The sequence below is a fragment of the Amblyomma mixtum genome, chromosome 5, assembly GCF_055824585.1.
Source record: "Amblyomma mixtum isolate Tamu chromosome 5, ASM5582458v1, whole genome shotgun sequence".
Taxonomy (NCBI): Eukaryota; Metazoa; Arthropoda; class Arachnida; order Ixodida; family Ixodidae; genus Amblyomma; species Amblyomma mixtum.
This window is the reverse complement of record NC_143016.1, coordinates 57266353-57292535: the sequence shown is the minus strand read 5'-3', so window position 1 is coordinate 57292535 and position 26183 is coordinate 57266353. Positions and strand designations below refer to the sequence as shown.

General features: G+C 46.0%; 1 protein-coding gene and 5 non-coding genes across 8 annotated transcripts in view; all 6 read right to left on the bottom strand.

The window, feature by feature from the left end:
- Window positions 1–26183, bottom strand: part of Pka-C3 (Protein kinase, cAMP-dependent, catalytic subunit 3) — a 142784-nt gene that overhangs the window by 52208 nt on the left and 64393 nt on the right. The gene's annotated exons all lie outside the window — the stretch shown is intronic.
- TRNAS-GCU (transfer RNA serine (anticodon GCU)) lies at window positions 6697–6778 on the bottom strand. The gene has a single exon. It is a non-coding gene; the product is annotated as a tRNA-Ser (tRNA).
- On the bottom strand, window positions 6866–6947 carry TRNAS-GCU (transfer RNA serine (anticodon GCU)). The gene has a single exon. It is a non-coding gene; the product is annotated as a tRNA-Ser (tRNA).
- Window positions 7035–7116, bottom strand: TRNAS-GCU (transfer RNA serine (anticodon GCU)). Its single transcript has one exon. It is a non-coding gene; the product is annotated as a tRNA-Ser (tRNA).
- On the bottom strand, window positions 7204–7285 carry TRNAS-GCU (transfer RNA serine (anticodon GCU)). Its single transcript has one exon. It is a non-coding gene; the product is annotated as a tRNA-Ser (tRNA).
- On the bottom strand, window positions 7373–7454 carry TRNAS-GCU (transfer RNA serine (anticodon GCU)). The gene has a single exon. It is a non-coding gene; the product is annotated as a tRNA-Ser (tRNA).

The following is a 26183-nucleotide window of genomic DNA, read 5'->3' as shown; positions in this document are numbered from 1 at the left end:
CCCTCCCTTGACGACGAAGACGACCGCGAAGTCCATTCGAAGCGAGCCGCGTGTACTGTTACTCGGGAAACCGCCTGGCAGCGGAATATTTGCCGTGCACGCCACGAAGACAAAGGAAAAGCCGGGAGGGAGAAACACGGTCCTGTAATCGGGCACGGCTGCGGCTCTTGTTTCTGCACGAAGTACGAAGAAACAAAACGAAAAGCGAGCTAGGGGCATGCGGGAATCTTTCCGTTGCGGTAACGAAAGAATACAAACGGAACAAGGAAAAATGCAATAGCAGAAGCAACTAAACCATTGCTCTATACCTCTACACCGAACATCTGGCTGGGCCAGAACATCGTGCTCTGGAGTTGCCTATATTTAGGCACCGAGCAGTCGCGTGCTTCGGTGGATAAATGCGAGAGACATGAACTGCGTTTATAGTTATACAGAATACGAGAAAATAAAAGAAAAACAGCAAAAAACGTAAGAACATACCGGCATCGCAGGAAAATTACAAAGAATCGAGGTGACCGTGCCGTTCTTAAGTCGGAGAGGCGCTTTGCAAGAATAACAACTGTGTTCGGTGAGGGGAGGCTCCCTAGATTTCACGAACGTGAGAAAGATTTTAGGAAGAAAAAGCGAAACAAAATTTTCGTGGAGACTAATCTAGCAGAGCGATCTGCCACGCTTCCTACACACAAACGAGTGCCGTCGTCTTTAGGTGAAAGTAACGCCTGGAAATGTCGCCCCATGATGAAAGCCGGCCGTAGGTAGTTCGGGCAAACATCCACCTGAAGTCCGCCTAGTTGTCGATTCATGCTTATATTCATTTACCTTTGAAGCCATTACCTAAGCGCAAGTGGCATACTGTCACTTCAATAAAGCGTTCTTGACTTCTACAAGACTTCCATTTGCCAAAGACCTACTTTAACTGCTGATGTGCGCTGTCGATGTTATTATCCCTCGAGAACTGCCATTCACTTGTAAGTTAAACTCTCTGCTGCCTCGATGCAACCTTAGTGGGGCTTAGTTGCATTCTGGACTTTGCATTTGAAAGCTCGTGCACAAGTCCAAACAACTCGTTAATGCAGAGCTTCCTACCGCAAAAAAAAAAAAAAAACATTGCAGCCGCACAAAGCCATCGGGACAGCTTGGCAAATTAAGGCCATAAACGCGATCTCCCTTCTCCACAATGTCGGCGTGCGATGGCGTAACCCTGAGCCCTTCATTATTCACTGCCGTCAAAACGCACTCGCCTTTACACAATTCAGAAAACGGAACCTGCATGGCATCCCATTCATCAGCCCCTGAAAAACAACGGCCGAACCGGCGCAGGCATCGCCGAGTCAGCACCTAAACTGCGTGATAACTAAAGTGCAACAGTTACGGTGTAGTTATTACGCGAACGCAGACGCAAGAAGGGGCGATAACGTCACTCTTGACGCACGTAACGCGATAGTTAAGAAATATTTCACTCGCCTCGCCGCGGCGTATATATTTACAGTTTCTCAACATCCGAAACGGAACAAACTGAAGCGCAAGAAAGCAAATCTGGTCCTCTCTGCTAAAGAAACACGCCGTGGTGGTTTCCAAGTCTGACGAGAGGCTCCTTGATGAAATAAATATGGCTGCGGCATAGATTTTATTATTTTTGTTCCACCAACGCTCGGTCGATGCAGATGGGCTGTTGGATGTCTCAAACCCTCTGGCATTGATTTTCCCAGGAACGCCGATACTTGAAACCTGCGCAGCCTTACTCAGCTCCGCGGATACGCGCCCCACGTGCAGCCACGAGTCTTCTGCGCAGAGTCTCGGTTTGCGAAAGCAGTTCTCATTTCGAAAACCACAACTCAAAGCAAACGTTGCGCCAACGCACGATGCTGGCCACGGAAAACCTTTACCACGAACGACTTTTTTGCAACGGTGCAACTCGAAGCAGCCGGCGCCGCGTGATTGCGGCTGCTGCCGCGCCATCTACATCGACGCGGGAACTCCACGAAATTCTTTTGAACCTTCCCTGAATAAACCCGTCGCTGCTTTGCAGCTCGGAGCGGAGAAAACGATCGGAGTTCCCGTTATACACAAGCCACTTTAGATGAGGTCCGTGAGTGTAGCCACATTGAAAGCGACGCGGAGTTAATATACTGGCTCTGGAGAGCCACTCTCACTAACCGTAGTCTCAGCCACCATGATGAAGCCTCTCGATAGCTTGCCTCCCTTATGTGGACCAAATTCACGGCGTACGACCTTTTCAGAAGAATCGACTGCATGGTGGGCGGGTTGACTTCTTGAAACAGAGCGCATGAATGGTAGACACGCCGAAAGAAGAAACAGTGTCAAGCCCATGTGCGTTTCTTTCGTTGTGTGTACTGCTCGTGCGCTTTGTTTCAAAAGATCTTTTCTGATTCTGTGATTCAAACCTAGACCATGATAGCAGGTATTACCATGAAACTCATACCTGCAGACACCCTCCCTCCAACGTTCTTAAGATAGCGAGGTATAGAAGCACCAAGATATTATCTCCGAAAGGATTTTAGCGCTTGCTTCAAACAGTGAACCGCTTGTTTTGGATCTCTTTCTGTGCAAACATTGCGTGCGGTGCCATGATGGCACCGCCGAGTGGTATCAGAACCTCCTTTTATCACTTTATCCTCCTATGAAACGATGGTCTGCCACAACAGAGGCCGTGTACGGCATTTGGCTGGGCTCACTTTCACCCTAACGGTGCCTGCGCTGTCTGATTCCTCCTGTTGTAATCGTCCTTACTCGCTCTGCTTCTGAACGGTTTTGACATGAACAACCTCCTACCCGAAAGCACATTCACCTTGAAACGGGCAAATTCTACATCAGGTCTCTACAAAGTTATAAGCGAGATCATGTGATGTGCGATGTCACTGCTCAGTAATGTACCCCAGGGGGTCGAAAGTAACCCAGAGCGATGTCACTACGACTCCTCTATAGCTACCGCGCAGCTTCAGGACGTCAAGGCCCCCATACTGTGCATCACTGAAACAAAGACGGCACATTTGATTACAGCGGATTCGATTATCTAAATCCAAAGGGGTAGCGGGCGCGCCTAATTTCCGAGAAAAGAAAAAAAACAGCGCTAGCTCGCAGAATGAAGCCATGAACTTTCCTGATAGACGAAACCCGACGGCTTAATTTGTGCATACACCGTCTCTCACGTGCCGAATAATAAACAATGCGTTGGCTGACGTGCCAGATTTGTTAAGCGGACAGATTTTTCCAAATTTCTGCAATTAACAAAGGTGTATTTTCACTTTTGTAATGACCCAACTACGCTTGCTAACGCAAGCACGTGCTGATCTGCATTAGTTCTTATTGATTTTATAAGAACTGCAGCACACAGAAACCCTCGATAAGAAGAAAGGAGACATGCATACGGACGGACTCTGTGCGAATTTTCAGGATTTCAATATTACCTTTGTTCGAGGACAACCTTGAGTACCCAAATATGTTGACTCATTCATATTTTCAGACAGCAAGAACCAGTAGAATGACTGAATCAGACATTATCAAGCAGTTTAGCTTCCTCCAAGTTCCCGAACCATTATATCCGTCTCTACATGAGTCGAGCCCCGGTACCCACAGAGCGAAACAGGCGACAAGGCAGCTCAAGCACCGCTGAAGTGCCTTTCCTCAAGAAGTCACCGCCTGCGCAATGACCCGAAGAGGTTTCAAACGCAACAGGTGATCTCCAAACTATATAAAAACACCAGGCGCATCAATAAAGCGAAAGCCGCTGAACTTGACATCAGCTACCGTCGTGCCCAAAAGCTCATTATTACTGCCTTCTTGACCCCCTCACGGCATTCTATGCTGGTTTTATTAACAGCCAGACACTATCGAAAGCAGCCTTGAAGTATGCTTCCGAACACTCGGTGAAGCTCGCCCTCGTTCTACTTTTCTTGCATGCTTTTTTTCACGGTCTGTGTTTTATTTCTGCATCAAGTTTCATCAGCACGGAATGAAATGAGCTCAATGACGCTCTGTACGCACGTCTGTATGCTCTCGGATGGGCAGGACCACGCGCACTTCGTTTTTTACCCTTCTTCACTTTCCACCGTATCCCTGCGCGTCTCTTTCAAGGGCGTGTACAGTCGCGTCACACGATCTCATCTCTGGATCCGGCCGGGTAAGGCGCGCTATCTCCAATCTAGCCAGCAAAGGGGGAAAATCAAATCTTCTCCGAGCTTGCCTTATTTGCGGCGGCCGCGCCAGGTTATCCGCTTTGCCCGACGCACATCGCGCTCAGCTCGCAAGCAAGAGCACGCCGCAGGGTATGAGGCCGGCAGCAGAGCAGATTAATCTGCAGCCGGTCGCACCGAACAGTCTCATCGGAGTACTTCTTTCTCTTTATCAAGGGGGCCCGCCGCACACTTCGACGCTGGAACGCGGAAAGCAAGCGCAAACATTAAAGAAAGCGATAATCGTAAATGTATAGAGAGAGACTCGGGAAAACTGGCTAGATACAGGTACTACTACGTTTGCTTTCTGCTTGGACGCTTCGATCCGAATGCGCAAACGAGAATTGCGAGGGCAAACACGGGGCCGACCTTTTTGCCCGGCTCCGTGAAGACCCTTGGCGACAGACGAGCACTGGGCGACTGTGCGTCATTTTCTAAGTAGCCCGGTGCCGCCGCCTTGCGGCTGTGTGCGCTCTAAGTTTAATGGCCCCCCACTAGTGGGCACGGCTACGAGTGTCCGGATCTTCTTCACTGGGCGGCCACTTGCTTTGGGCAAAAATCATTGCGAGGCTGTCGAAAAGTGGATACGCTTCGTCAGTCCTAAATGTAGAAGCGAAAAACGAGGAAGGAGAGCTGGGGATCGAGTTGAGCAAAGTAGCCGGCTGTTAGTTGATTCTTTGCACAAAAGCTTGCGTAAGACAAAGCAGTGAGTTGGCTCTTAAAGGGAATCTTAGAACAACGCCATTCAATTATTGATCTAAGAAACTATTTATTCTCTTGCTCTTTCTGGCTAAGTGGACGTTTGACCTGCAGCAAAAACAACACATTTCTCGGCGAGAAATCGAATTTAACAAATATTTCCGCCAGTCGATTCAGACTAGTCCTTACATCTTTACCGAAAAGGACGGGTGGCCACCATTTTGGAGTGAACGAAGTTGCAGCGTAATCTCTAGGGTACGCACGGTAGAACCGGGATCTGCGCACGCTTTTTACTTACGAAGCCAGCCTGTGAATGCGATACCTGTATTTGGTTTTTATTTGGTTCTTTTTTTAGCTTCAAAACTTTGTTTTCGGTGAATGTGGTCTCTGTACGATTAGAACGCATTGCTCTATTAACACAAACCAACTTCGATTCACCTTCAGTGACCATTTAACAGTCGCGTTGTTAGGGCACGAGCGTGACATCGTAGATGCATCGCTGTAGCGCGGTTCGCCGTGGTTGCCAGTCAAATGTGCTCACAAGCCAGCTGTAATTTAGAGACAAGTAAAAAAAAAAACGGTTAAAAAATCTAGAAATCTATGTTGCGGGACAATTAAGGACCGCGACCGTTTATGCCCCCCATAAATTTTCTTTCTCCGGCCTTTAAAAACAGCGCTAGATTGCAACATGAAATCATACCGTATTCTCAATACATATGCCTCAAAAAAGTGCTAATCACAAGCTTATAGACTAGGGCGGATAGTGTGCATCAAGCACTTAGGAATACACCACTGAACGTCAGCATCAACGAATGAACGGTGCTGTTATTCTCCTTACTAAAAGAAAGAACAAGCGCACTTCCATTCATCATGACGCATGTGCCAACTCCTGTGCGTCGCCTATTTAAGGCACCAAGGACCTCCCAGGGACATCACAAAAAATGAGATCATCCTCGTCCCTCAAAGCTGAAATCGTCGTGGTAATCTCTGCTTCAGCGCCAACTTGCTTGATGGTCCGATAGTGGAAACGTTTCGACACTTGTCTTCAGTCCCGTCGGGCTCAAGAGCTTGACAACGTTCCAGCTTTCGAGCGCCGTTATTATAGGGACCTGTCCAATGTGTGCCAAAATGATGCGGCATTAGATATGTGAACAAAGAAACTTTGTTTTAGCCCATCCAAGTACAGCCCATAATAGAGAGGACAAAGATGGAACGGCTACATAGAAGCGGGAGAGCGTTTAGTTTCGCTATAGCAGCGAGCCATGCGTCTGCACACTAGAGTTCTAAGATTTTACTTGCGTAACATATGCTGTAGAAGCTTGAACGAGAAACATAGCTCTCCCTTATATATGTGAAGCCTGCGTGGACTCCCAATGCACCTCCAAACATGATTATTTAATAAGGCATAAGATTGTCACTAGCCTTCCTTTATTATGTGCGCATAAAGCAATACAATGGTTTTCATTATACAGAACGAAAACTCACTATCAATGAGCACACATGGCTGAGTGTCCCACTTGAAACCCTAAATACCGAAACACACCTGCTTCCCCGCCAATACATGGTGCACCATGGCGCGAATACATGGTGCACATTGCGGCAGACAGTGAAGAGCACAAGCCCTCCTCGCAGGCCACAGTGCGTAACACGGAAATCACAGTCAAAGCATGAATTCACATCCCTGCTTGCAGAGCCCGATGGATTAGTAGTCCACTGCCTTAACCTTAACCCCGTTCCACTGAAAACCAACAGTGCGAGCCGTAGAGGGGTATAATCATGTTTAAAAGAACAAAAACAAAACCAGCGACGAGGATGGGATTCGAACCCACGCGGGCAGAGCCCAACGGATTAGCAGTCCATCGCCTTAACCTCTCGGCCACCTCGCCAACACGTCGGCCACATTTTTGCCCTGAAGATCAACAGTGCGAACCCTAGAGGGATATAATTATGCTTAAAATAAAAAATGAATTCTGCGACGAGGATGGGATTCGAACCCACGCGGGCAGAGCCCAATGGATTAGCAGTCCATCGCCTTAACCTCTCGGCCACCTCGCCAGGACGTCGGCCACATTTTTGCCCTGAAAATCAACAGTGCGAAACCTAGAGGGATATAATCATGCTTAAAAGCAAAAAATGAACCTGCGACGAGGATGGGATTCGAACCCAAGCGGGCAGAGCCCAATGGATTAGCAGTCCATCGCCTTAACCTCTCAGCCATCTCGCCAGGACGTCGGCCACATTTTTGCCCTGAAAATCAACAGTGCAAACCCTAGAGGGATATAATCACGCTTAAAAGAAAAAATTGAACATGCGACGAGGATGGGATTCGAACCCACGCGGGCAGAGCCCAATGGATTAGCAGTCCATCGCCTTAACCTCTCGGCCACCTCGCCAGGACGTCGGCCACATTTTTGCCCTGAAAATCAACAGTGCGAGACCTAGAGGGATATAATCACGCTTAAAAGAAAAAAATGAACATGCGACGAGGATGGGATTCGAACCCACGCGGGCAGAGCCCAATGGATTAGCAGTCCATCGCCTTAACCTCTCAGCCATCTCGCCAGGACGTCGGCCACATTTTTGCCCTGAAAATCAACAGTGCAAACCCTAGAGGAATATAATTATGCTTAAAAGAAAAAATGTAACCTGCGACGAGCCCAATGGATTAGCAGTCCATCGCCTTAACCTCTCGGCCACCTCGCCAGGACGCAAGGCCGGCTTTTCTGCTGGCAGTCTACTACGTGAACCTTCGGACAGCTGAGATAAGCATGTAACAAATATCTAATCCAACACAATTGTTCGCGTTCTTTGACTGATGCCCGTCTTTGTTCTGCTTTGTTACTTGTTTGTGCTCTCTTTAATGTTCTTAGCTTTATCCCGCTATTTCATTTCGCATGAGCTGGAACGACGCACTGCTCAACAACGTTACAGCCTAATTTTTTTCTGTATTCTTATTAGTTAGAACTACGGCTTTTCCACTTTTCAGAATGATTCCTTGTTCAGCACATCTAGCTTCATCGTGCGGCCAATGTAAAGAGGCACTTCAGTTTATTCCAAACTCGGTGACCTCTTCTTCGCGGTCCATGTGGCCAGAAATATCAGGCGGCTTATATATATCAGGGCTTTTTTTACGAAATACAGGGATGAGAATTTCAAAAATTCATTTACAGCCCGCATGGTGTTCAGATCACGCGATCGTCTCCGCAAACACCACTCAGTACGCGTACTTAATGAATCTGCAACGCTGTCGCTTTCATTTTTCCACCTCTTGCTTTCCGCACTACTCACTGTGAAAGAAGACATACATCGTGGGGGTGAGCAATAGCAAACAGTGCCACCTAAGCATGATCTTGCAGCTGCTGCTACGGTTACTTCATCCAAGAAGTCGAAATGAGTTACGGGTTTTTTCGCCGTACCTATAACCTCTAGCTCTCCCTTTCATGAAGCTCATAGACGTCTATGCGCTTATTTTATGGCAACATGCGATCTCTGTTGCAACTATGCGCGAACCGAAATAAAAGATCTACGCGATCTCTCCACTTTTCACCACACAACACAAATGCAACGGAGCCCATGGAAACGACGTTTTAAAATATTCTATCAAGATCAAAGTGGCTGGACAGGCATACCGTCCAGGCGTGCGCCGATACGACTTACGCAAGCCAGTCACCGATATCCTCACAGCGGCTTGCTTATTCAATATTCAGTCAGGACTACCGTCAGAACGAATAGCAAGAGCGCAAAATTAACGGATCGAAGAAAATTTAAACTGAAGAAACGGCCGGCACGGGGTCCGCGCTCTTAGGTCAGGATGTTCCTCTACGCCGATTACCCCAACTGTCGGCCGCCACAGGAATAGAAAGGCTGGATTGGCAAAGTTTTGAAACGGCAAGTCTTCACATGCTGTGCCCATTTATGGAAGGCTCAGCAAAGAAATCGAAGAAATTGAAGTATAGCGTTGCTTCAGTCTGTAACATGACGCCCGTCTTGCAAATGTGAAAGGTTTCTGACCGCGGTGTGACCTGAAAATAAAGTTTCTTTCGACGAGGGACCTAAGCTTTAAGTTAAGAGAAAAAAATACGAAAAAAAGAGCTTTCTGTACCGGTTGGACACATGATAGAAAAAAAAAAACACAAGAACTAACCGAATCGAATCGCCTTAGTACGCAAATGCCAAAAAGAGAAGAAAAATATATCCTCAATTGTAGAAGAGATGTTCTGATGTTCTACTTGGCAAAGTGAGTTCCAGATATAATAAGCAAACAAAACGTCTTACCTCACAGAAGGAACGCGTCTGCACAAAATGGTCGTCACGAATTGAGTTTTCACAAGTTCTTGGCAGTTCAGAAGGAATACGACAGCGGACCGTGCGAAGAGGTAAGTCTTTGTGTTAGAAAACACCATAACGCTTTTGTGCCATAAAAGAAGATCGAACATCTCATTTATATCTTTCTTTTAATTTTCCGAACCCGTCGTTCCATGGATTAGACTTTCTTGTTACTCTAGCGAGTACAATTGTCGTTGTGTCCCCGTTCGAAATCTCCAGACTTTTTCTCAGGGGCCAAAATTGCCTTTGACAAGGTCCGAGTTCATTTAAGAAATGAGGCGCCGCTAGAAAGGAAACAAGCTCATAAAGATACTGAAAATCTCTGGCGGAATCGAAATTTCAACGAATACAATTTAACTGTTGGTTTTGCACCACCCACACGAAAAGCAGACGGCCAATTTCATTCGCGTACAGTTATACTGAGTGAAAACCATCCTAGTTGTTATTCTACTTCTACTGCAGCAGATGCGCCTGCTCACCTTAACCAACTGAAGTAACAGCATGAGTGCACTTAACTAAACGCGGGACTACCATCATATTTTGTTTTCCAGTTCTCAGCGCAATAGGAGCACAGCGCAAACACCCTCGGGAAGTGAACCCCAGTAGAGATCGGTCGATATGAGAAGTTTTTATTCGCCGCTTTCCTTTCTTGTCGCTGGACATTTATTTTTTAAATGTTTTCCATCTCATTAACTCGCTACTTCCCTTCTTTAATTTCCCACGACTGTTATTGCTTTCGAACGTGCTGGAAACGGTGTTCGCTAAGCAGGCTGCTGTTGAATTGGTAGGTTCTTTTATTCCTCTGAAGAAGACGTCCGAAGTAAGCACAAAACATCGAAGCAATCGTAATTGAAGGCCGTGGAATAAACGCGGAACCTTGTAATACAAAGCAGCGACACAACGTAAAAATCTTGGCTGAGATCAGGTGTAGGCAACAATGAGCAATTACTCCCCAACATAAAACACTTAACACGCACTTTACATAGCTATAATACAAATGACAAAAAAAATCAAAACATAAAGTTTCCTTGAAAAGATGTCTGTCCCACAAAGGAGCTACACATTAAAAGGAAAAAAAAAGAGACAACATACAAAATTCACAAAACAAGTTAAGACTATACAGTGCAGGAAAGTGCGTTGTCTTAAACAATTATTTCTTCAGCAGCCTTAATAAAACGACATGCAGAGACAACTTCAATAAGGAGCATGTTCCAGTCGTAGTAGCGGCTAATATTCTGCCTAGCGAAGATATTTCGATAAAGTTGTGTGAGTAAAAACAATGAGTGCTTCAGAAGATTAACACATCGATAAAATTATCTAATGTTTGTTCTATTCTTTCGCCGATAGGAAGAGTATTGAGATTGCTGTAAAGGTTTTTATTTATTCCAGTTTTTCGTTTTCTATCGAAAATACAATCCACACCTTTCAGCCTAGCTTCCCTTCGCGAAATGAACAATTTCCTGCCTAACTACAGTAAAATGTGATTTTTCAATATTAAAATCGCAATTACGCGGGACAGACCATGCATTTAGGTTTTGCCTTTCCCTCTGCATTCATTTTATTTGTGTGCCACGCTATGCTTGAGTATATGAAAACTGATTAGAGTTCAGTAAAATATAATGGTACGTTTAAAAATTATGCGGCGAGTTTAAAGTTTTTTTGGAAGCAGAGAAGAAAGCACAAGGCCCTCGGAATGATATTACTATACAGATGCTATCAATGTCATGAATTCAGGACCATGTCACAGCGATTGTGGCACCTAGGTTCTTCACGTAGACACGTTTCTGTGCTATAGGCACGGTTTTATGGGTATTAACGTCCCAAAGCGACTCGGACGATGAGAGACGCCTTAGTGAACGGTTCCGGATAATTTCGACCACCTGGGCTTCTTCAACGTGCACTGACATTATGCAGCGCACGGGCCTCTAGCATTTCGCCTCCATCAAAATGCGACCACTGCGGCCGGGATCGAACCCACGTCTTTCGGGTGAGCAGCAGAACGCCTTAACAACTGAGCCACCGCGGCGACTTTATTTCTATGGCAGAGCACTGCTTAAAGATATTTTTATTTTTTACAAAACCAACTTTGCGCACGCTTCGCTACTGTTATAGGCGTCTGACATTGAACACAGCAGTTTGCAAATTCTGTTTATAATAGATTGCTGTACAGCTATGTCAGTAGTGCACGCGACACGGCTTGTGTGACGCGCAATTATCTTCATAAATTCCAATAGCCTGAAGGAGACAAACAGGCAATGAAGACCAAGTAAAGCAACGACCCACAGATGGAGCCCTTCGGCCAGTCAGATTATATATCAACAGGTGGCAAATACGCTGTGGAGTGCGACCAAGTGCAATACGCAAAGCATGCATGGGAGCAGCACGCTATGTAGGGACCCTCTTGGATCGCTATGGTGGACATGGTTCTGGAGCAAAGAAAGAAGTATTACAGTTCCTTGCGTGCATAATTCGAAAGCAAATGCTGGTTTCCGCTGGCATTTCACGATTATTCTTTTCCGACGTTGCATAATTTTCCGCTTTCAGTTCGACCTGGTCGGCCAGAATGAATGGATGAAAATAAATACTCAGAATATGCGCGAATTATTGCTTTTGCTCCTTTTGTGGAAACGCTCTGTTCTGTAACAACGCCCTGTCAAAAATAAAGCTACGGAAGTTCTATGCATTGTCGATTTCTTTTTTGCGGTAGTCACGTTTATGTATGGTATTACCCCGTTCAGTATCGTTCTTTCGTTATTATCGACGATTTTCAAACGCTCGCACCACTCAGAATTCCGCAGAAAAGGTATGCTTTACTGGAATATAGGCGACCGGAACTTTATTCCGGTGATAACTTAGTGGCAAATCACAGGTTGAAAGGCTCGCCTAACGGTGAGACGCATCCGCCGAGGTCATTGACCTGTTGCTTTATGAGAGGCCCCTACCGTCCCACTGAGCTAATAAAGTTTATTGTCTGCCTTTCAAATCTAATTGGTTACTGCCCAAAAGCAACGTTTCTCGCGAAACACCACGAATCTAAAATCTTGATCATAAAATGTGCTATACCACAAAAGCTGCGTTCTTACTTTATTTTAAAATTGTGTTACATGGCACGCTTTTGACGAAACGTAAGTTTACTCAAGATGCTCTACCTGAGATCCATGCCTTAGCGCCTCTGCCGCCGAGTCGCGAGCAGATTTGCTTGAGAATAGTTTTTCGAATTCAGCCTCAGATTGGAAAATATAAGTTTTTCGATTAGCGGTTGGCCGACGTCCTTACGTTGGTCGCGCAATGCAGAGCATAGAAAAGGTCATCGCTAATTACGACCCGATCTGACACACGACACGCTTTGTGGATTCAGCCTCAGATTCGGAAAGACGTCGGTACACGCAAACTCACTTCGCGGTCTGCCGACAACGTCCGTCCAGTGGCCATTTAATACAGCCGAAAAAGCGCTTGCTCAACGCAAACCACAAAAAAAAAAAACGCCAGAAAAAAAAAATCGCGAACGTGGCTCCTGAGTCACTGATAAGAACTTAGCGTATAGTGAAAACTCTTGGGAAGCAGACTACTGACGTCATCGCTGTCGTCACAGCTCTACGCGTCGCTTCCACTTTTCAAAAGGGTCTCCGCATAAAATCACCTAACAGAAGAGGGGAATAAAAAGGATGGCTGAAAAAAATAAAAATAAACGCATTCACTACGCGCAGTGAGGCGTTGTTAATAGCTCGGCCGCCTGTCCTGGACTCGCAGTAAGCGCACGCCCCCGCCGAGCTGTTGCGATGCGCTGTTTATCGCCGGCCGCGCTCGCGTCGCCAGCAAGGAACCGCCGGTCGGGTTTCTGTTTGGCCGATGAACCGGCAGCTTCTATCGCCAGGCGCTAAAAGAGACACGTGCCAATGCTTCGGCCGCCGCGGCTCCGGGTATTTGTCGCCTCCGCCGGGCCTATAAATAGCTCATTCTTTTTCCAGCGACGGTCCTTCCCCAAAATGGAGCCGCTAACAGGTTTCAAACTGAAGTGGGCAACAAACAGGGCAGGCCCCAATCAGGTTCTTGAACCTGTCGATTAGTGCTTCCATTTATAGTGAGTGTTCAGAAAGTATAAAAGCCAGCGAAGAAAACATGACGAAAAACACCGCGAAGTCAGGTAGCATTCAACACGCCCAACGGTGAAGAAGATAGATCGCGCAACCGTTTTATCTTCCTCACGCTAAGCCAGAGAACGGAGTCCGGTAGCGGTGTTTTGATTACGTCACGAGGAGCGTTCCAAGAACACTGCTTGCGAGTAGACAGTGAGGCAGTCTAGTGTTGCAAAGTTGCGAAGCCTTCTTCTAAAAAAAAAAAACTTCTGCGAGTTGGCTGTCCTGTTATTTCACGCCGCCTTGCTTTGTTCGCGACTAGTGGATGCGGCAAAGCGCGCTATATATGGAAGCTTACCCCGCAGACGCCTTGGTAACAAGCGGGTTAGGTTTTGTCACGCCCCGAGCAGATTGCACTGCACCGAAGGTGCAGACCATTAAAGCATGAAAAAGAGCCTTGGGTTAAAAGGCATCCAAATTTAGGGCGCTTGAAACGAGCACGAAAGGGCCATGGTCTAATTCTAGTGGCAAGATTAAAGTTAGTCTGTCTAGCAGCCTGTGGCCATCGTTAGGTCACTTCGGTACCACGGGCAGTTACGTATAGAGCACTGCTGATTATAACGGAGGAGGTGCACAGCTGCGACTTTTACGCATACGCAGAACCCTATTGGCTGCTGGCCCGCAGCAACAAGGAAGTAGATTCTGCAGATCTTAATGCAACGTTCAGTCGTGGGTCATTAACTGTGCGGAATTAGAAAAACGAGAAAATAATAGGGGGCGTAATCGTCAGGCATATGCACTAAAATAGATACAATAATAAAAGGAAAGCGGCAATGCATGAGTGGTTCAGAGAATAGTTCAGGTTTACTCGCTGCCAAATGTGGCTGCGGCGCAAACGGTGGAATAAATTGTAGGCCCCTTATGCTTCGGGCGAATTTTAGCAGGCCATTATATGGACCAGTGATTTTATAGTTCACTTCCGAGGCAAAGACAAAGCAATAAGGTGAGAACAAAAAAACAACGAGCAAATATTTATAACCAAAACAGTCGTATGGTTGTTCATATGGCCTCGTACTAAAATTACGCGCTCCAGAATGAGTGTTAAACCCGTAAGCTAACTCAGCAACTGATTTCTCTCTGTCGCCGCTCTATCTCTTGCCTCGTGCCCGGCTTCGAGAATTTCTGGAGGCAAATCTACTACTCACTGCCGTTGCAGTCAAACTTTTCGCATTTCATCTGCTGCTACTTTATTATTTTCTTTCGACCATATCAGCACATTAGGCTCAAATATTTCGTGACACTACTTACAGAAGTTAAGGTGGTCAGGAAAAAGGTCCCAGAGTGGAGGTCCGTGCAGTCACGGAGTCCGCTGACAGATATCTCGGAAGCATGGGAGAATTTAGGAAGGGCGCGCCGGTAGAAGGAGGCAGTGGTCCCAACATTCCCAACTCATTTCTCGAGCTTTACTCTAAGAAAAATGAGGAGTCAGTGAGGTTCTTCGATAGCAGATTCTATCACTCGGTGAGACGGAGGAACTGCCCTGAAATCCGTCCTAGCTCGGATATGACGACGGGTATACGAGCAGTACAAAAAAAATGCGCTACTGTTGTCTAATACCGCGTATTTCTAACACGGCCGTGCAGACATCGAAGCATTAAAAGCCTGCGGCGTCGAGGCAGCACCGGATCAAGACCACTCACTGGTTGCCGAACGCGTTTGATTGTCCTCGTCGACTATGTACACGTCTCAGCGAATTGTTTCTTAGTTGGAACGAACGACAGCAGGCTGTCGCCGAGAGCCTTATTAACCTTTTCGCAAATCACGCCGGCGAGTACTTCTTTCCTCTGTACAGCGAAAACTAGGCGTTGCCGCGAGACAGGCCGTTCCTCTGGGAAAGCGGAGAATACAGAAGGAGAGGGCCCCGCGATCTTCAGCAAGCAAAGGCCGGATGAGTATAAGACATCGGGCTACCATTATTTGCGAACAGGGCGCAGGCGGTATCGTGGCGCCAATTGACGCCGGCAGGAGCGCTAAGACGCGGCCAGGAGGGCGTCTGTCAGCTGTGCCAGTGGCGCGTGCAGCGTCCCGTGAGTCCCAATTAAGGGAGCCGCGGCGGTGTTTATTTCGGTCCGAGCCCCGGGCGCTGCTAGCGGTCCGGGTCTTGTGCAGCAGCACACTCGGCTGGCTGGTTCTCCGGCACAGACCACGTGCCCGAACCGAGAAGAGGCCGTTGCTCCCTGCTCCCCTCACCCTCGACCCTTCTCTTTCCGCCCCGAAGTCGCGGATGAGAGACTCGTGACGGGTGCGGCCCAGCACAACTGTTTGGTGCCTTGTTAACAATGCCGGAGAATTCACCATCGCGCCATATCCTACCCATCCCAAGGAACAAAGGTATCTCTCGCCTACTGACCTTCGACTGGTCACGTCTTTCACCAGCCGTGGCCATCATTTCCTGATATGACCTCCCCACGTGACCTTTCGCCACCCCTGGCGACGTTTTCAGACTTAGACGCTCCTGAATCATCATCATCATCATCATCATTTATTGAACCCTTAAAGATCCCGTCTGGGACATTACATAAGGGGGGGGGGGGGAAGACAGTGATGTGAAACAGTCATACAAAAGCATGTAAGCATAGAAAAGCATAACAAAAGAACAAAAAAAAAACAAGAATAACAAATTTGACGTGAAATTAGCGTCAGGTGATTCAATTTGAACAGAATATATATGGCAAAGCAGTAGTATATAAATTACACATTAAAAAGTACGGAAATGAAATAAGTGGGAAAACACTTGGGGGGGTTGGGGGGGGTGTCGCAATAACACAAGCAGTTCAAATTGCACTCAGAGCATCGCGAGGGAAGTAGCTATAGTTGGATCAAGTGGTCTGTTAATAGCTGCCTAAATCTGGTGGGATTAGTTTCGATGACAACGGTTTCAGGAAGATTGTTCCATTCCTCTATGGCGATGGGAAGGAAAGATTTGTTGAAAGCGTTGGATGAACCATGCAACCGCTGAATGCTGAGGGAGTTGAATAATCGGCGAGATGAGCGTAAGGGAGCAGATAACAAAGTTTGGCGTAGTGCAGGGAATTTAAAGTATAGTTTGTGGAAAAGACAAAGAATTGATACTTTTCTGCGGAATGCTAATGGTTCAAGGCCGAGAGACGATTTTAGGTTGGTAACGCTGTGTCGAGACGAATACTGCGACGTTATGAAGCGCGCTGCCCGATTCTGGATAGCTTCGAGCAGTTGTATTAAGTAGGCCTGGTGAGGGTTCCATATTGCTGAGGCATATTCCATTTTAGCGCGAATGAATGTTTCGTATGCTTGTTGTCTGATTGGTGGGGGGGACATTGATAGTGATCTTCGGATAAAGCCAAGTGCTCTGGAAGTGCTTGCGCAAAGTTTGATAATGTGGTCTGACCATGTTAATTTGTTCGTTATTTCGACGCCAAGGTACCTGTAAGAATTCGTTACTGACAGCGCCACAGAGTTCAGGGAGTACTGGAAATTAGTAATGGAACGTTTGCGTGATATGTGCATGCATTTACATTTCGAAATATTAAGCTGCATGAGCCAGTCGGAGCACCATTTCTGTATTTTATTTAGGTCGTCCTGTAATAATTCCTGGTCAGTGTTATCAGATATTCGGCGATAAATGACGCAATCATCCGCAAAAAGACGAACAGATGACGAGATTCCAGATGGCAGGTCGTTGATGAAGATTAGGAAGAGAAGTGGAGCAAGGACGGAACCCTGGGGTACACCGGAGATAACTACGGTAGTTGCAGATGCGTGATTAGCGATGACGGTGAACTGCGAGCGATTAGTCAAGAAGCAGCGAATCCAGGAAAAGACTAGAGGGTCGAGTGACAGGCATGCGAGTTTACAGATGAGGCGTTGGTGAGGAACGCGATCAAATGCTTTAGAGAAATCTAGGTAAATGGCGTCTGTTTGAAATAAAGAATCTAGACTTAGATGAAGATCAGTTGTGAATTCGAAGAGTTGAGTTTCACATGAGAAGCCTGCCCTGAAACCGTGCTGTTTGGGAAAGAAAAAAGAGTTTTTATCGAGGTGATCTGCAATATTGGAGTACAGTATATGTTCAAAGAGTTTACACGAGATGCATGTTAATGAAATAGGACGATAATTCGAGGGGTCAGAGCGGTCACCGGTCTTAAAAACGGGCACAACTTTGCTTGTTTTCCAATCGTCCGGAATTTGGCCGGTCTTTAGAGATTGGTCGAAAATGAGCTGTAGGATTTGGCTAGACAGTTCTTTGGTTCCTTTGAGGATTTTGGCAGGTATGTTGTCGGGTCCTGGGGAAGTAGACGGCTTGAGATTTTCAATGAGCTTAGAAATTCCCTCAGATGTGATGGTAACAGGTGGCATTGAATCAAGATTAAGTTGCGGTAAAGTAATCATGTTGTCCGGTGGTTCGTGGGTGAAGACTGAGGTGAAGTAGGAATTCATAGTATCAGAGCGTTCTGAAAGCGGAACGTGTGTGCCATCTTGTCTTTTCAAAGAAATGTTGTATGAGCTTTTTTTGTTGGGCGTTATCAGATTCCAGAATTTCTTTGGGTTAGAGCGCATTATGTCTAGGAGATCATGATTGTAGAATTTTCTTTTAGACGACCGTAATAACTGGGTGTATTCGCGAAGACTGGCGAAGTATTTGTCCCATTTCACAGATGATGTAGAATTTTTGGCATTACGGAAGAGGCGTTTTTTCTTCCGCGATAATTTGCGCAAAGCATTCGAAAACCAAGGCTTAGTGGCGTCGCCGCGGATGCATATGAGTGGTACGTAAGCGTCAATGAGCGACAAGAGTTTGTGCTTAAAAAGGCACCAGTTTTCATTAACGGATCTCGTAGACATGGATAGGAGGAAAGCAGCGAAAAATTGTTCGAGGTCGGAGTTCACACTGGCTAAGTCGGCATTACGATAATCGCGGATGTATTTGACGGAAGGTTGGTGGGCGGAAAGTTCAATGGTTAGGTCGAAAAACAAGAGACTGTGATCACTGAGTCCACTAGATTGCGAAAGTGATTGGATTAATTCTGGACTGGAGACAAGAATGAGGTCAAGGATGTTTGAGCCCCGTGTTGGCTCATGAACTGCTTGGAAGAGGTTGAATGTAAGGACGAGTTCAAGGAAGTCTTTAGATTGGCGAGACGATGCTGTCAAAGCTTCCCAGTCGATATCCGGGTAGTTGAAATCGCCACAGAGTATAAAATTGGCGTGGGGAAGTCGAGAATGCAGGTCTTGAAGCACACTGTGAAGGTCCGTAATGAAAGATTGATCTGTGTCAGGTGCTCGATAGCATGCAATTACTAGGTTGGTACGAGACGGAAGACAGATTTTAAGACATATTATTTCGCTGCGGCAATTAATCTCGATTAGAGCGGATGGAATGTTAGATTTGACAAGAGCAAGAATGCCCCCTCCCCTGCGACCTATTCTATCTCGCCTGTAGAAATGAAAGGACCGGTTGTCTTGCAACAGTTCTGCGTCTTGAATATCAGGTGTTAGCCAAGATTCGGTAAATACTGCAATGTCAGTGTTATGATCTTCAAGGACGGTTTCAACTATTTCTTTTTTTGGCAGGTAACTGCGTATGTTGGTCATCAGGACAGAAGCTTTCTGATAAGTTGCGGTAGGACGCAAGCGTTTGGATGGTTGAACCTGTGGTAAGAACGGGACACATGGTGCCTTGGCTAATCGCTATGGTTTAAGTTCTACAATGGAATCCGTTTCAGCGTTGAAAGTGAACTGTCTTTTGCCGATAAGTAACTTGTCGAAGCGGATATTAAATGAGGCGTTGCTTTGTTGGCCGTAAGAAAAAAGTTTTTTCCTCGCTTGTCGAACTTTCGCGGAATAGTCCTCACGAACTGAGAATGAGGTATCTTTAAGTTTATGCCCTGCAACAAGAATTCTTGATTTATCTTTAAAATGTGCCAGTTTAACAATTATTGGGCGGTTTTTGTCTGGGCCTTCAATTGCGCACTGGGCCTTCAATTGGTGCATCCGTGGTGTGAGCTTGGGTCGAAAACTGTACATCTGAAGCTGTCGAACGCTGACGGCTCTTCAGTGAGAAACCGCGTGCACAGGAGACTGAACCTCAGGGAGCACCTACGCATCGGCGGGAGAAGAAATCAGAAATATATATATATATATATATATATATATATATATATATATATATATATATATATATATATATATATATATATATATATATATATATATATATATATATATATATATATATATATATATACCCCCATAGCAATACCCCCATATATATATATATATATAGGGGCACAGGGGATTTTTTTTTAATTTATATTTATTTATTTTGTGGTGTTGATGAATTTAGAATATTACTGAACATGTTATCTCTTAAAGCTAAATGATTAGAAAAGCAGAAGAAAAAACAACCACTGCCGCCGGTGGGATCCGAACCCCCGCCATAGGAAGCATAAGAGGGTTCTCACGCAGCTTCCACCCTCTCCGTTCGATGACGTTCTACGTCACACCTGCGATAACTCAGGACGTTCTACGTCCGCCACTTATGAACGTGGGTGGCGCTGATGAACACTCTCAAGGTTAGGTTACTTGTAAACATAAATACCCCCGAAAGCAGAAGATTTGACAGCCGTCGCCGTAGCTCAGAGGTAGAGCACCGGACGCGTAATTCGGAGGTCGTGGGTTCGGATCCCACCGGCGGCAGTGGTTGTTTTTTCTTCTGCTTTTCTAATCATTTAGCTTTAAGAGATAACATGTTCAGTAATATATATATATATATATATATATATAAGAAGGGGGTGAAGATCGGATGGATCCGGTAGAACATAAACGTAATTCGGTTGACACACGGTAGAAAAACAACAACTTTATTCTAACGTTTCGACCAGGGTCTGGCCTTCGTCAGAGAGGTCGAAACGTTAGAATAAAGTTGTTGTTTTTCTACCGTGTGTCAACCGAATTACGTTTATATATATATATATATATATATATATATATATATATATATATATATATATATATATATATATATATATATCACGACTATTCCGTGACATGAAGTGCAGAGCGATTTTCTACGGGTCCCTTTCACATTTTTTTCGTCGTCGTTTACTTTGTCCACTGGAGCTGCTTCTCGTGTCGTACTACCTATATCATGTGCTCCATCCCGTCTCCCGCAATACCCCCATTTCAGCCACAGCACGTGTCTGAACTGGTACCTTAGCTGAATTCAATGTCTTCGTCAGGGATTGCGGCCTCAAACCTCTAAAGAGGTTGTCGATAATGCGCGACATTGCTTCAGTGTATCTCCAGCAATACTGGGTGAAAATCTTTATACATTCCCACCAAAATTAAAGGACGAGCGTGTATGTGTCCGCAAAGGTATATACTTGTTAGCGTGCGGATATTCCTCTTGTCTTTTCGTCGAAGGCGTTTAAAAGAGATGTTGCGGGTATACTGCGGGGACCGTATTGGCCAAATTTTTCTCGGGTACACAGAGTTCGCGTTTAAAAACCACCTGCATTCCGTTGAAAGTGCAAATTTAGCGGAGGCGGGGGCATATCTAAAGGTATTATTGGCCTACTATTAGCAACAACAGATAAAGGAGTTCGAATGTCAAGTTTGCATGTGCAGACAGAGCTGCGCTTGCAAACAGATGGCAAGATTTACAAGTTTGATAAACGCGCAACTAACCTCAGCATGCACTGTGTGGAGCAAACAGCTAACGAGGCACACAGACGGCTCATGCCTGATTTATGTGCCCAGAAGAGTATGGATGAAGAGGAAACAAACAAATAAAGACAAGCCTAATCAGAACTGCCTCCGGTTGGCCACTGGGCACGTGGATAAACAGATAAGCGGACGGATGAGTAAACAAGCAGCTCTTTGGACTTCCGTGAGCACTTAGCCCAATGTTCGCCACCTCGTCTTTAGAGATCATTTTAAAGTATCTGCCCCATTTTAACGAAGTATCGCATCTTTTCTTTTTAATTTATTCCGAAGACAAGTAACCAACCAAACCGCCTGCCCGCTTCAAAGTCATAAATACCAACACGCTGTTGTTCAAACCTGCCATTGAAGAACATGTTTATTCACAGTAATCTGTATTATCCTGTTTTACTTGTGTTGAATATAACTTGTTTTCGTTTTATCATTTTTTTCGTCTTTCTTAATGTAATGACAAATTCTTGCGTTACGCTTTGCGCTTTCCTTCATGCGTTGCACTCTATTCTGTAAAGCCCTCCGGGCCCTAAAGGTATCAAAATAAATAAATAAATATACAGTGAGTACAGATGCCCAAACGTGTACACACGCCTTCGCATGCATTATCGGTTAGCGATATGTCTACTGTCGCGGGATGACCAATGACGACAGCCAGCTAAACAATAGCAAAATAAAGCACCACCGATATTGGAAGAGCTATACGAAAAGCTGCCTGATTTTGAGAGCACGTATTCACGAAAAAAAAAAAAAACCTGTGGTACGTAACAGCACTGCGGATTGGCTAGCCCAGCAGAGTGGTGGACCAATCACCATAGTCACCGAGAAATTTCCCAGCCAATCACGAGCAGTAAGTTCCTTACGAATCACGCCTTAGCTCCCGGCTTCGGGCACCCTCAGTGAAACAGCAAGCAGCAACGTCTTGTAGCCCAGTGACACGTTCGTATAGTTCTCTGTAAGCACTGAGTAACTTCCCCCCATGTAAGGATAACTTTCACTGCAAGGCATGCGTGTCACGTTGCCGAGCCTTTGCACACTGCCGCGTTCATATATACCGCATGGACGGAGACGCAGCAGCCAACGCTTTCCCAATCGAGCGCAATATGCATTTATCCTCGCCTTCGGCTCAGGACTGGGCTTCCCACCAAAGTAACGAAGGGCTTTTCGCCCCACCCGGTGTCGTCCGTTGTGCAAGCGATGGCAGGCGGCTGGGTTCGCCCTGGACTTGGCCCAATTTTCTATTCCTGCAGCCCTGCGATCGTACGAAAAGTCTCCGAGGGAGTCACATCGGCTTAAGCCCAAAGTGTATTCACTGTGGTCTGCTTCACTTTTGTTCTTACTTTACCTCTTTCTTCCCGACTTTTCTTTCCTTTGCTCGACGCTCCTTTCCTATTCAGAGTCCACCGCTTTGCTGGACCTTGCGCAAGTGCCGAAGTCTTTTGACAGACGCGCGCTGGCAGCGGTAACACTTTTGACGTTTTTCACGCGTGCCAACTGGCAGGCGCTTTTCTTGCTTTTGCTGGCCCTTTTTTTCTTCTCTACCTTCATTCGTTCTTTCCGACAGACAGAAAGAATAAGCCACTTCCGAAAATTGCACGCTCGCTGCAATCTCGGCGCGCCGTCACCTGTTCCCCACAAAAACGGGCAAGATCTCCTCCACCTTGTTACCGTTGGTTTCATTTTTTCCTCGCCACTGTATTGTCTTTCAACTTTTTTTTTTCTTTGCGATGAAAACGATTTCGCACCATTTCTCGAGTTTAAGAGCAGAAGCGATTGCGGCGCCCTCTGTATCCCCCTTCTGCAGGTTCTCAGACTCCTTCAAGTGCGCCACTATTGAAGGGAATTGGAAGAACGCCTCGGAGGGGGCCTTGCTTCGGGGCTACAAAGTCGAGTTGGAGAAAGAAAGTCTTGCGTAAGCTGCAAGTTCAACAAATCGGAGGCTGCAATTTGCGGCTGTTGATGTAAGTGGCTCTTCTTACAGTCGGAAGAGAAGAAAGACGACAAAGGGTGACAAAAGAAAGGCAAGTAGCACCATAGACAGTATATTTCGCCAGCATGAAATCGTGCAATATAGCGTCGCGAATCTAAGTACCAGGGGAGAAGACGAAGCGTTAGAGCGTTAGCAGTTGCAGGCTGTAACGCGATGTTGTGCGAACATTACTTGTGACGCTAATCATCTCGCGAGTAGATCGCATGGCCTGATCAAGTGGTCATAAATACGTGATCAGGTCACGTGTTTAAATAGGCCACATGAAGTGCATGTCATACGCAGCGCCTGACTTATCCATTAAGGCGAACGGCTCACGCGACCACGACCCACTTCCACCGACATGACGCCTTAACAGGTGACGCTCGAAGCTACCACCGCACTATGTGAACTCCAATTAATTTTCTTTTTCACGTCATATCATTATTCGATGGAGGCGAAATTCTAGAGGCCCGTGCACTGTGCGATGTCAGTGCACGTTAAAGGAACCCCAGGTGGTCGAAATTTCCGGAGCCCTTCACTACGACGTCCCTCATAGCCTGAGTCGCTTTGGGACGTTAAACCCCCATAAACCAAGGCAATCAAGTTACTGGCGTTGTCGAAAGATGCCGGAAGAGGGCGGCATCTGCCGTTGTCAGAATCACCGACTTTTCGGTAAGCAATCGTCCAGGACTCACAAAAATATGCACCTTCCCTCGATATTTCCAGCAGATAGCGATACGCAAATGGCAATGGCCTACCTTCCTCACAAGAGCGCAAGGTGCAGCAGAATCTCGCGCATCGGCGGAAACCATAAAGCTCCGTACATGCTGGTATGTGGAAAAATAACACAACGCTCTCTGCCTTATTCGCTTTTTCTTTGTTGTTTTCGTGAGACCCATTCCAATATCCCGCACTAAAAAAGGGAGGAATGCGTAGCAATTGGCTTTATTAGCTTTTCCCCCATCAAAAAAAAAGAACACGAGTCACCTCTGAGATACACAAATGTACCATAGGTCTTTTGGTCCCCAATGAATTTCCTTTTTCTGCTGGTTGAAATCTGTGCCGAAGCATATTCTCTGTGATGCTGAGTACACACATCGAGAGAAATGGCCGCGTTTTATGGAGCCATTAATGAAACGCACTCATCGGAACGCAGCCAGCGTATACGGCGTACCACAGCTATAACTGCGCGGGACGCGAACTAAGAAATAACCCACTCACTTGTATCAGAAATGAACTGATCGCAGAAACTTGCTCGTGCTTAGCTTCGGTGCAAGTCGTACGCATGCACAGGCAGTTACATTACGGTGGTCAGCAGTAACGACAACTGTATAAAACGGAGCCATCTGAATGAAAACACGACACCAGCGGAGTATTCACTAGGTTTTATACGTGCAAAACGCGTTTCCAGTGTCCTCAAGTAATGGAAGCCGGCAGTAAACATAAAACATCAAAGAAATGCGTCCACTAGCCAGCCCACGCACTGAACGCTGGGCGGAGTGCTGGACTTCCATCCGCAGGCCTTCTCCTCATTCTTTCTCGCCTTCGTATTCTTCGTCTTTATTAGAAATTCGTATTTGGTAGAAAATAACGTAACGGGTTCTACGGCAGCTGACAGATAGTAATTTTGTAAAATAATGATTTGCTTCAAGTGTTTTTCCTCGTCTCTGGAGATAGCGTCTAGTGTGCCGATTACCACTCAAACCACAGCTGCTGCCTTTTGCAAGTGTTTATAACTTAGACTATTAAATCGATGTTGCATATCCCAGTTTGTCTCACATTCTGTCTCCTCTGCTCTACATCCCCATGTATACGGCGTTGTCTATACGATTCGCCCATGCTTTTTCTCAATGATGGTTAAGCGGTGTGTGTAATTATATGCCTAAACCATGCCCGGTTGAGTCTGAAAGTCAGAAAATATGTCAATGCCCTCATTTTCTACTATTTTTTTCAAGGCTAGGATCTCGCCATTCTTTACTTTTTTTCCTGCTAGACGATCGTAATTCTTCCCCAGGGCACAGTCGATCCTCTAAGCCAGGGGTTCTCAAACTGGGTTCCGCGGAACACAGGGGTTCCACGGGCTGTCTTCTTGTGTTCCGCGAGAACCCTCCCCGGCTCTGACCCGGCAGCTGGTATGAGACTGGCTCTGGGTGCTACTGAGCCACGCTTTGATTTGCTCTTAAAAGGGAAGCAGTACCACCCATCACATTAGTATTTGTATTAATCTGTGCAATAAACATTTAACTTTTGCAACTCTGTCTTTGCAAAAATGCACTCGACAACATTGCTGGTAAGTGAAAGCGGGGGAGGGGGGGGGGGGGGGGGTTCCCTGGAACTTATTGAAGGCTTTTGGGGTTCCTCCAAGCAAAAAAGTTTGAGAACCCCTGCTCTAAGCCTTTGTTTGCAATCAGTTTGTGAAGTCTTGTTGCAGCAGCTGAGTACATGCTTGATAGTTAATGTTGTTTTATTAATGATGATGATGATTTTAGGCCGCCTCAAACATATAAAAAGGGGAAAGTATGAGGATAGAAACGTCAGCAGGGGGAGGGAAAACGATGATACTTTCTCTTGCAAGAGTGGTGCGCCTTTTCAGCAATAATGCCGAGAACGGTTTGTTTGATATGTTGCGTCCCACTGAAACCGCATAACCTTTATAATGTTAAAGGGGCCAAATTCATTAACCCTCGTATTTTTGCTGGTAAACACCCTTCGAGTTCGAAACCAATTCATGTGACTCAAAAATCATACCCGATCACTGCACCATAAGAACAACTATACCACAATTATTGCATACACAGTGCAGTGCAATTACTGCATTCAAGAAGGCAGCGATGGCGTACTCTTAATCAGTGTGTTCACTTACGGCTACCATTCAAAGACAACCTATGACAAGCAGCCGTAATTTTCTTTTTGAAAGCCACTACCTTTCGATGTAATAATTGATCGATTCCAAAACAGCTAATGAAGGCGACCAAAATATTAAACCCGCGCAAGAAATGTTTAATTTTGAATTGCACGACAAACAGCGGCTCTTCAGAGCATGTTTACGCCATCACGTTCATTAAACGAGACAAAAAAAATGTTAAGCATAAACCTTTTCTGATACTGCGCTGAGATTGAGGCAGCTCGTTTTCTTTTCCATATGTTGAGAAATTTCCTCGTTTGATA